Here is a 10,560-nt window from a genome sequence, read left to right as displayed (position 1 = left end):
ATGTCAAAGGGAAGTACCTAGATAGGATTTTCTGCCCTTTTTTGTAACTTTCTATGTAATTATTTAAATGGCAAACTGCAACTTTGGACTTACACATAAAACCATGTCTGACCTAGAAGACAAGAAGTAAAAAGAGTAGACAAGAGTAGAGTAGACAAGAAATTACATGGATAATTTCTCTAAATCGGGTTTATAGCTGAGCTAACAATTTCAGCTATATCTTTAGTCTTTTCAAAATTCTTGTAAATGAATGTCATCCTGATTTGATTGACTGATCTTTGTTTCACACCCTTCATAAAGTAGCCTGAAATAGCTGCTGGAAAACACTGCAAACTTGCTGATTTTTAGCAGTCATCAACTTTATATTGTTATAATTTACTGAGGGAGAGTTATAATTAGGTTTAATTATTAACTATAAAAGCTCCAGAAAGAAAATTTTACAAATCATATTACTGTCATCTTATCTTGCCACAGCCTCTCTCTTTAAAAAAGGCAGCTCATCTAATTCACCATCATTAAGGATCATTGCTTAGAGAGAAATTTTTTTTTTAAGATTTTATTTATTTGACAGACAGAGATCACAAGTAGGCAGAGAGGCAGGCAGACAGAGAGGAAGGGAAGCAGGCTCCCTGGGATCCTGACCTGAGCCGAAAGCAGAGACTTTAACCCATTGAGCCACCCAGGTGCCTCGAGAGAAATTTTAACTAAGATAATTGACTTCAGGGGTGTCTGTGTGGCTCAGTCCTTAAACATCTGCCTTTGGCTCAGGTCATGATCCCAGGGTCCTGGGATCAAGCCCTGCATCAAGCTCCCTCCTCTGTGGGAAGCCTGCTTCTGCCTCTCCCACCACCCCTGCTTGTGTTCTTGCTCTCTCTCTCTCTCTCTCCTCTGTGGGAAGCCTGCTTCTCCCTCTCCCACTCCCTCTGCTTGTGTTCCTGCTCTCTCTCTCTCTCTCTGTCAAATAAATAAATGAAATCTTGGAGAAAAAAAAGATTGAATTCATACTGAATTTGCCTTTTCTTTAAACTGGCTTCTTTTCTACCTTAATTGCACATGTGTAAGACCACATTCACAGGATAGGCTCAACAAAGGCATATTTGCTGGTATAACAATCACTTTCCTTATATAATCTTATAATGGGCTTAACATGGTTATATATATTTAGGAAAAATATCCTTCTATCAAGGTGGCCTAAATTTAAAAAAAAAAAAAATGTTAGCTGACTTGAACATCAGCTGCTGCTTCATGACCTTGATTGTGTTTAGATCACCTATATTCCCCTGACTTCAGAATAACCCACATTATGTTAATGACCCTAATCCCAAAATACCTAACCCTCTCACATCTAGTTAAGCTAGTGCCATACCAAAAGCATAGATCACCCAAGTGCTCAGGTGCTTACGGGAAATACACTCTTTCCAATAAGTCATTTTGGCTTGCCACTGCAAGTGTTCATGCATAAAACATACAAACTAGTTCAAGAATTTCCATGAAAATATGTGCCTCAGAATATTTTCTGTAATTTTAAAACCATGTATTTTAAATTGTACACCCAATGTAATTAGGAACATAGCCCATTTTGAAATATACTTAAAACTTTACCTATGGTTTAATTAATGTAATGTCTGTATTCTTTATCCTTCAAAAATCAAGTAAAAATTTTAAATTCCTTTCATTTTTATACATAAAATGGCTTTCTGCTTAAATGTAAATTCCCTGTGGGATAAGAAATTCAGTCTCAAAATCTAATCTGTTTTCTAGTCTTAAAAATCATCTGACAGCTCTCCAAATGCAAAGTACACATACATTTTGAAAGTTAACCTTCAGGGAATATAAATAGAATAGACAGAAGCACCTTGCTGTCTCATTGTGTGTGTGGGAATTGCATAAATTGATTCAAACTCTATTAAGATTAATCTTTCAAAACTAATACTCTGTGGTTCGAAGGTTACTGAGATAGGTTCCCCTGACATGTTTTATCATATCTCAAAAGTGTCTTAAGGACTCACATATTATCTGATGTTTATCTCGGTTATTGGCTCATTCCATTCATAGCCAATCCAAGCTATTTCTTGTCAGACAGAACTGATAAAACTTCAATAGCATTCAAGAACCTTTCCTCAGTAACATGAATATCCCAGTGGTCATGCAGTAAAATTTTGAAAACAGGTAGTCCATTGTATTTTTAAAAGTGCCTATTTTCACAGAAAGGCTTTCAGGTGAATGACTGGGTTCATGGTACTATATCTATGCAAGTTATCTACTAAGAAACATTAAACACTACATAAAACACAGTTTCTTTAAATATATGTCAATTCAAGAAAAATAACGTGGACAGAAAAGTAATCGTGAAATGAGTGTGAAAATGAAGACAGCCAATATGGATAACCCAGATCCCAACTGTTTTTCTCAAGAGGAAAATGTTGGCAGAATTCCAAGATTACAATTTCAGCTTTCTATTTAATTTTGTATTCACACAAAAAAAATCTAAATTTGATTAACAGAGTGCCTTTTTTTCCTCTAATAAAACATCCACATAATTATTTGTGTCTCAAATAAAATGAGATTCTGATAAATGGTGAAGACCTGAAAAAGCATGTGGAAGGAAAATTTGATTCTTTATCATTATTATATCTCATGAAATTAAATTAAGTTGATAAAAAACCTTTATAATCTATACTTTCATAAAGTCAGGAAAGGACATTTATTGGGAGGGCAATTATCACTAGAAGTGGCAGTGATACTAGTATTTCCTGAATGTCATAGAAACTTAGAAACAAACAGAAAAATACTAAGATCTCTATTCCAGAGATTTTGTCTTGTTTTTCTTTCATTCACTTAAGTAATCCAGATCCCATCATGATTTCATCATTCTTATCCTTAAACATTATCCTTCCTTCTTCCAGGGAATGATGAATGCTGCTCAGAGATGAGTTCTCTGAACCTTGTGTCAACATGGATAGCTGACCCAATGTGTAAGGACACTACAGTCAGCCACAATATAGACTGCAGAGATCAATTTGTTATCTTAAACAAAACAAAACGAAACAAAACATGTGCCTGATTTCGCTGCAGGTACCAGAAGCAAACTTCAGGGAGAATGAGACTTAAGCCATCTTCTAAGAAATAATGAGGTTTTGGTTAGTAGCCATCTGAGATTAGGAAGTGTATTTGTAAGAAAAACATTATTTGGTTAAAATAATGAAATAATTTTAGAAGAATTTCAAGGAAGATCTTTTATCTGGTCATTAAGTATTCTAAAAATTATTTATGTCTAGATTATTAAGCAATGGCATATACATCTGGAGTAAAAGTATTACACAGTATTACACTATCTTAGGTCTTCAGGTAATGTATGTATACTTCCCATCCGTATCCAGTTAATCTTTTCCAAGGTCTTTTATGTGGTATTCTTTTGAAACATATCCAGGGATCAAAATAAAATATTTTCAAAAGACCCAATGAGCAAGAGAGTAAACTGCAACAGCAGGAGCTCCATTTGAGTTTGTTTCCCATTGGTCAGAGAAAACATAAAAATGTGTAAGTGAAAAAAGCATTTAGCAAACAATAAAAATTACTGACCTACCACTAATCCCTTATTTAGGAGTATAAGAGTTTAACAAAGGGAAGAAGAAAGGAAGATGAAGTAGAAGATGGAGGAGAAGGAGATGTTTATAGCAATAATCAGAGCTATTAAATTACATGCCAAACTTCTACTCTATGGGAAAAGTGAATCTCACAATATTTGTATGAATTCTATATTCAAACATCTGATCAAATTTAACCTTGGAGTGGGTAAATGAAACAACGACATGAAAAAACAAGAAGAAAATCCAAAGACAAGAAGGTTTATATAAATGTTGATGTAATTCATTTAAAAACTCAGTCATTTTAAGACCCCAATTGATTAAGAAATGTTACCTCCTCTGTTTGGTTAAGAGTAGATTGGTCCAGTCTAGTATCACAGATAAGGAAATCAAGGCTCACCAAAGTATTGAGATTTTATTTTACAGTATTAGGATTAGCAATCAGTTGGGCTCCCTGATAGAAATCAAGTCTTCCTATGATTCTTGCAGTTTAGTGCAGAATAATCATTAAATTCTGATTGACAAAAATATCTAGAATCCCCAGAGATACCAATCGAACTTCAAGGAAATTAAATGATTTATCCCACAATATTTAACTAAACCTCCTTCCTAACTCCTATAACCTAAGATTTCATTTTTTCCCCCATGAGACACTCCTTTCAAAGAAGTTAAAACAACAACAACAAAAGCAACAAAAAGAACCTTCCGGACTCCTGGCCCTTAGGATGCAATACACCCTCATAAAACCTGCCCTTGATAGCGATACTTCTCCCTGCTTCCCCCACTGAACTGCACTAGAACCTTATCTGGAAGCATTCGTAGTGTGTCTAATAAGGAACTCAATTTTTAAAGCAAGGAAGAGGAACATCTATCCCTTAGTAGCTTTATGATTTGCTGACCAGAAAAAGCAATTTCTTTTTTTGTTTGGCTTCTACCATTTTAAAAAGTAAAAATATATACCTTATAATAATTGAGGTAACAGTGGGATGGGGGAGAAAAAAATGTAGGAAAATATACTGTCATTGTCTAGTTTCATTTGCTAAACATGGCAACCCAATTCATGAGAGGAAAATGTAAACTTTTCAGGAAATGAGGCAGAGAGTATTCAAGGTAATTTGGATTTTATATTCGATATCACAGATGTTAAGTGCATGCCCAATAGGTAATAATCTATTTAGGGAATAAACATCTTCAGTCTGTTCTTAAAATATTTATGTTTTATTTTATGACTAAATACTATCATTGAGCTAAAATAAATTATACAGCTACAAACATGAAAACATAACCCGTGGATGTAATTCAAGCAAGTGTAAGTATCACCTGTCGGTTGGCTGTTATGAAAACAAATTGTAATTAAAACAAACAGATTAATTCAATTTCTTTAAAATTCTTTGCAAATACAGTACAGCTCTTGGAGAAATGGAAACTAATTTGACTTCCATTACTCATAATTAGCATTTGTTAATAAGGCAAGAACTTTTATAAAAGCTGTTGCATCTCTGCTTCCAACAGTGGAAGAATTGGCTATTATTAAATTTAAAACAGTTGTTTAACTTAGGCAACTTGCTGAAAATGACCCAGAATTATGAAATTTTGAAAATAACTTAGCCACTCTGAGTTGTAATCTTCCTGAAGAAAAACTTCGTTTATGTTCCCAAATACCCCACCCCAAAGACTACCAAAATCTATTAATGGATATTTAGTATTTCATTATAGTTTGAACACATTTTTTTCTCTTTTTCTGTAAAAATCAACGTTTAATAGATAGGGAAAGTATGGTCGCTCCTTCAATTTTACAGGTGTACAAGAAGGTTTTCTACACTTTCATAGAATAACTAAATAGAAAAAGAGAGTCATTTTATACCTAATACCTGGCTGGAATTTAAATTTTACAATTATTTTAGGCAAAGGAAACTTTATTTAAATACACTGTGTGACTGCATTGAATTATGACTTCTCTGATCTCTCCAATTGTTCCACTCAGGAACATTCAGGAAACCCTGTTTGACTTCTCTTGCTCAGTGCTGTCATTCTTCCTCTCTCTTCTTGTCCAAAGGATTTAAAATTCCCTTCCTTAACAAAGATCCTCATGACTAAAAAATCCAAAAGAAAGAAAGCTAATCTTTCCACCACTAATTTTTTTTTTTCTCCCTAGCACATTTCTACTGTACAGTAAAACCACTCCTGGATTAATGCTTGTAGCACTTTCCTGTTGCTGCTTGCATAAAGTGAGCTACATAAGGAATAACACACGGAGAACATTGGGAGATGGAGAAGAGAAGTGAAATGGGGGAAATCAGAGCGGGAGACAAACCATGAGAGACTGCGGACTGTGAAACAAACTGAGGGTTTTGGAGGGAAGGGGAGCAGGGGGGATGGGTAAGCCTGCTGGTGGGTATTATGGAGGGCAGGTATTTCATGGAGCACTGGTACATAAACAATGAATTTTGGAACACTGAGAAGAAATAAAATAAGATAAAATGGGAAAAAAGTGAGCTACAAATGCTTCATGCAAAATAGATGGTGAATTTTAGGCTTTATATAACTGTGTTTTTTTGTAAGCTAATCCGGGAAGGTTGTCTTCATTTGAGAAACTTTGAAATCAGAGCATTGCCATTCTGAAATAATTTTGTGGATCCTATAGATGTTTATGTGACACAAAAAAAGCATGATATAAAATTTGGTTTAAATCTGCTCAGCACTGGCCTAAACTAAGTGGATGTCCCATGTTGTTAATGCATAGTTAAAAAAAAAAAAAGTTGTAAAAATATATCTATGAAGGTCTATGTCAATAAATTACAAAACCTAGGGTTTAAAAAAAGTAAAATATATGGATTCTCACACTGACCAGAAAATAAATTTAAATTATTTTATTGTGCAGGGGGGAACAACAATTTTAGGTCTTTCAGGTGACCCCCTGTAATATCCCGTTGTATGGATGTAATTAATTGCCTCAACATTGATTTACAAAGGTGTATTTCAACAAATAACTTCCTAGAAGTTAAAGCTGATTGTTGTCCCCAAATATCATGTTGTTAAAACATCTGTATGTTTAGCTGGTATACACAAAGCAGTTAAGTATCCAGAATCTGAGTTTTTAGTCACTAAGCTCAATCTGGATCACAAAACAAAACAGAAAAACAAACAAACTTTGATAGAAATCTTATCTAAAATAATGGCTACTAGAAGTTGACCAGTTAATCAAAAATCCAATTAAAGTAAGAAATTATCTTAAGCAATTTATTAAATAAAAAGACAGATATGGAAAAAGAAATTGAGATATGCAAAAATGTGGTCATATTTTCATATGTGACCAAACTTTTTGTTTCAGTGGGTATATTAGTTTGTGTTTAGCAGGCACTGATCTAAATATTAAGTGCAGGTGGCTTATTTGGGAAATGATCCCGGAAAGCACAAGTAAGAATGCTGTAAAATAGATTCAGAGAAGGTAAGAAAACCAACAATATGTAGTTTAAGCCATAGCTACTGAAATTCAATCATACTTAGAAGCCTCTGAAAAATTGTGTGGTACATCTAAAAAGAGATAGACTCTGGCTGTATTTTTATTCACTGATCCCCATGCCTCACTGAATCAAGGCTGCACATGCAGGTATTAAATCCCTAGCACTTTGAGTGGCCTTAGTCCTGGACTGATTCTGTAGTCCTTAAGCAGAGTCAGAGAAAGCAAATAATCTAGTAGGCGATTCTGTAAATGTACTGGGTACTCTGCACTGAAACTGTAGGGAAACAGAAAAGATGTGAATGGTGCACTAAGCACCCCCCAGTGTCTGTTATTAGGCAGGGGGTGGGTGCAGGGTTCTTGGTTGGAATTTCTTACAATTCTTCTTGATTAAACCAAAGCTGTTCTCCCTCTATCCCTATACTTTGAATCGTTTTAATCAGCAACGGATGCTGTATCTTGTCAAATGCTTTATCTGCATCAATTGAGTTCTTCTCTCTTCTCTCTTCTTTTATTGATTTGTTCTATCACATTGGTTGATTTGAGAATGTTGAACCACCTTTGCATCCAGGGATAATTCCCCCCTGGTCATGGTAGATGATCTTTTTAATGTACCTTTGGATCCTATTAGCTAGGATCTTGTTGAGAATCTTGGCATCCATAATCATCAGGGATATTGGTCTGAAATTCTCCTTTTTGGTGGTGTCTTTGCTTCATTTGGGGATCAGGGTAATGCTGGCTTCATAGACAGAGTCTGGAAATTTTCCTTCTGTTTCTATTTTTATTTTTTGAAACAGCTTCAGGAAATAGGTATTATTTCTTCTTTGAATGTTTGGTAGAATTCTCCAGGGAATCCATCAGGTCTTGGGCTCTAGTTCTTTGGGAGGTTTTTGATCACTGCTTCAATCTTATCATTAGATATTGGTCTATTCAGGCTGTCGGTTTCTTCCTGATCCAGTTTTAGAAGTTTATAGGTTTCCAGGAATGCATCCATTTCACCTAGGTTGCTTAACTTATTGGCATATAACTACTGATAATAATTTCTGATGATTGTTTCTATTTCCTTGGTGTTAGTCATGATCTCTCCCTTTTCATTCATAATTGCATTAGTTTGGGTTCTCTCTCTTTTCTTTTGGGTTAGTTTGGCCAATGCTTTATCTATCTCATTGATTTCTTTCAAAAACCAGCTTCTAGTTTCACTGATGTGTTCTACTGTACCTCTAGTTTCTATCTCATTGATCTTTGCTCTAATCTTGATTATTTCTCTTCTTGTGTGTGGGGTTGGCTTAATTTGCTGTTGATTCTCCAATTCTTTAAGGTGTAAAGAGAGCTGGTATATTCTGGATTTTTCAATTTTTTTGAGGGAGGCTTGGATGGCTATGTATTTCCCCCTTAGGACCGCCATTGCTGTATCCCATAGGTTTTGGATCAAAGTGTCTTCATTCTCATTGATTCTCATGAATTGTTTAAGTTCTTCTTTGATTTCCTGGTTGATCCAAACATTCTTAATCAGGGTGGTCTTTAGCTTCCAAGTGTTTGAATTCCTTCCAAACTTTTTCTTGTAGTTGAGTTCCAGTTTCAAAGCATTGTGGTCTAAGAATATGCAGGGAATAATCTCAGTTCCTCAACTTGATAAAATCTATCTATGAAAAACCCACAGCGAATATCATCCTCAATGGGGAAAAGCTGACAGTCTTCCCTTTGAGATAAGGAACACAACAAGGATGCTCACTCTTGCCACTCTTGTTCAAAATAGTACTAGAAGTCCTAGCAAACAGCAATCAGACAACAAAAAGAAATAAAAGATATTCACATTGGCAATGAAGCAGTCAAACTCTTTCTCTTCACAGGCAACATCATACTTTATATGGAAAAGTATGATGATAGACTCCACCCCCAAACTACTAGAACTCATACAGCAATTCAGTAATGTGGCAGGATACAAAATCAATGTACAGAAATCAGTTGCTTTCTTATACACTAGCAATGAAAATATAGAAAGGGAAATGAGAGAATCAATTCCATTTACTATAGCACCAAGAACCATAAGATACCTGGGAATAAACCTAACCAAAGAGGTAAAGGATCTGTACTCAAGGAACTACAGAACACTTATGAAAGAAATTGAAGAAGACACAAAAAGACAGAAGACCATTCCATGCTCATGGAGCAGAAGATAAACATTGTTAAAATGTCTATACTGCCTAGAGAAATCTATACTTTCAATGCTATCCTGATCAAAATTCTACCGGCATTTTTCAAAGAGCTGGAACAAACAACCCTAAAATTAGTATGGAACCAGAATAGACCTCGAATTACTAAAGTAATGTTGAAAAAGAAAAATAAAACTGGGGGCATTACGTTGCCTGATTTCAAGCTTTACTACAAAGCTGTGATCACCAAGACAGCATGGTACTGGCACAAAAACAGACACATAGACCAGTGGAACAGAGCAGAGAGCCTGGACATGGACCCTCAACTCTATGGTCAAATAACTTTGACAAAGCAGGAAAAAATATAGAGCGGGAAAAAGTCTCTTCAATAAATGGTACTGGGAAAACTGGACAGCTACGTATAGAAGAATGAAACTCAACCATTCTCTTACACCATACACAAAAATAAACTCGAAATGGATAAAAGACCTCAATATGAGGCAGCAATCTATCAAAATCCTAGAGGAGAACATGGGCAGTAATCTCTTTGACATCAGCCACAGTAACTTCTTTCAAGATATGTCTCAAAAGGCAAAGGATACAAAAGCAAAAATAAACTTTTGGGACTTCATCAAGATCAAAAGTTTCTTCACAGCAAAGGAAATAGTCAACAAAACAAATTAGCAACCCATGGAATGAAAGAAGATATTCACAAATGACATTACAGACAAAGGGCTGATATTCAAGATCTATAAAGAACTCCTCAAACCCAACACACATGAAACAGATAATCATGTCCAAAAATGGGCAGAAGACATGAACAGACACTTCTCCAAAGAAGACATACAAATGGCTAAAAAACACATGAAAAAATGTTCCTCATTGTTAGCCATCAGGGAGATTCAAATCAAAACCACATGGAGATACCACCTTACACCAGTTAGAATGGCCAAAATTACAAGACAGGAAACAACAAGTGTTGGAGAGGATGTGGAGAAAGGGAAACCCTCTTACACTTTGTGTGGGAATGCAAATTGGTGCAGCCACACTGGGAAACAGTGTGGAGATTTCTTAAGAAATTAAAAATAGAGCTTCCTTATGATCCTACAATTGCACTACTGGGTATTTACTCCAAAGATACAGATGTACTGAAAAGAAGGGCTATCTATACCCCAATGTTCATAGCAGCAATGGCCACAGTCACCAAAGTATGGAAAGAACCAAGATGCCCTTCAACGGATGAATGGATAAAGATGTGGTCCATATACACAATGAAGTATTATGACTCCATCAGAAAGGATGAATACCCAACTTTTGTATCAACATAGATGGGACTGGAAGAGATTATGCTAAGTGAAAT

The sequence above is a fragment of the Mustela lutreola genome, chromosome 7 (genome assembly GCF_030435805.1).
Source record: "Mustela lutreola isolate mMusLut2 chromosome 7, mMusLut2.pri, whole genome shotgun sequence".
In the NCBI taxonomy this organism is placed as follows: Eukaryota; Metazoa; Chordata; class Mammalia; order Carnivora; family Mustelidae; genus Mustela; species Mustela lutreola.
This window is presented reverse-complemented; position numbering follows the sequence as displayed.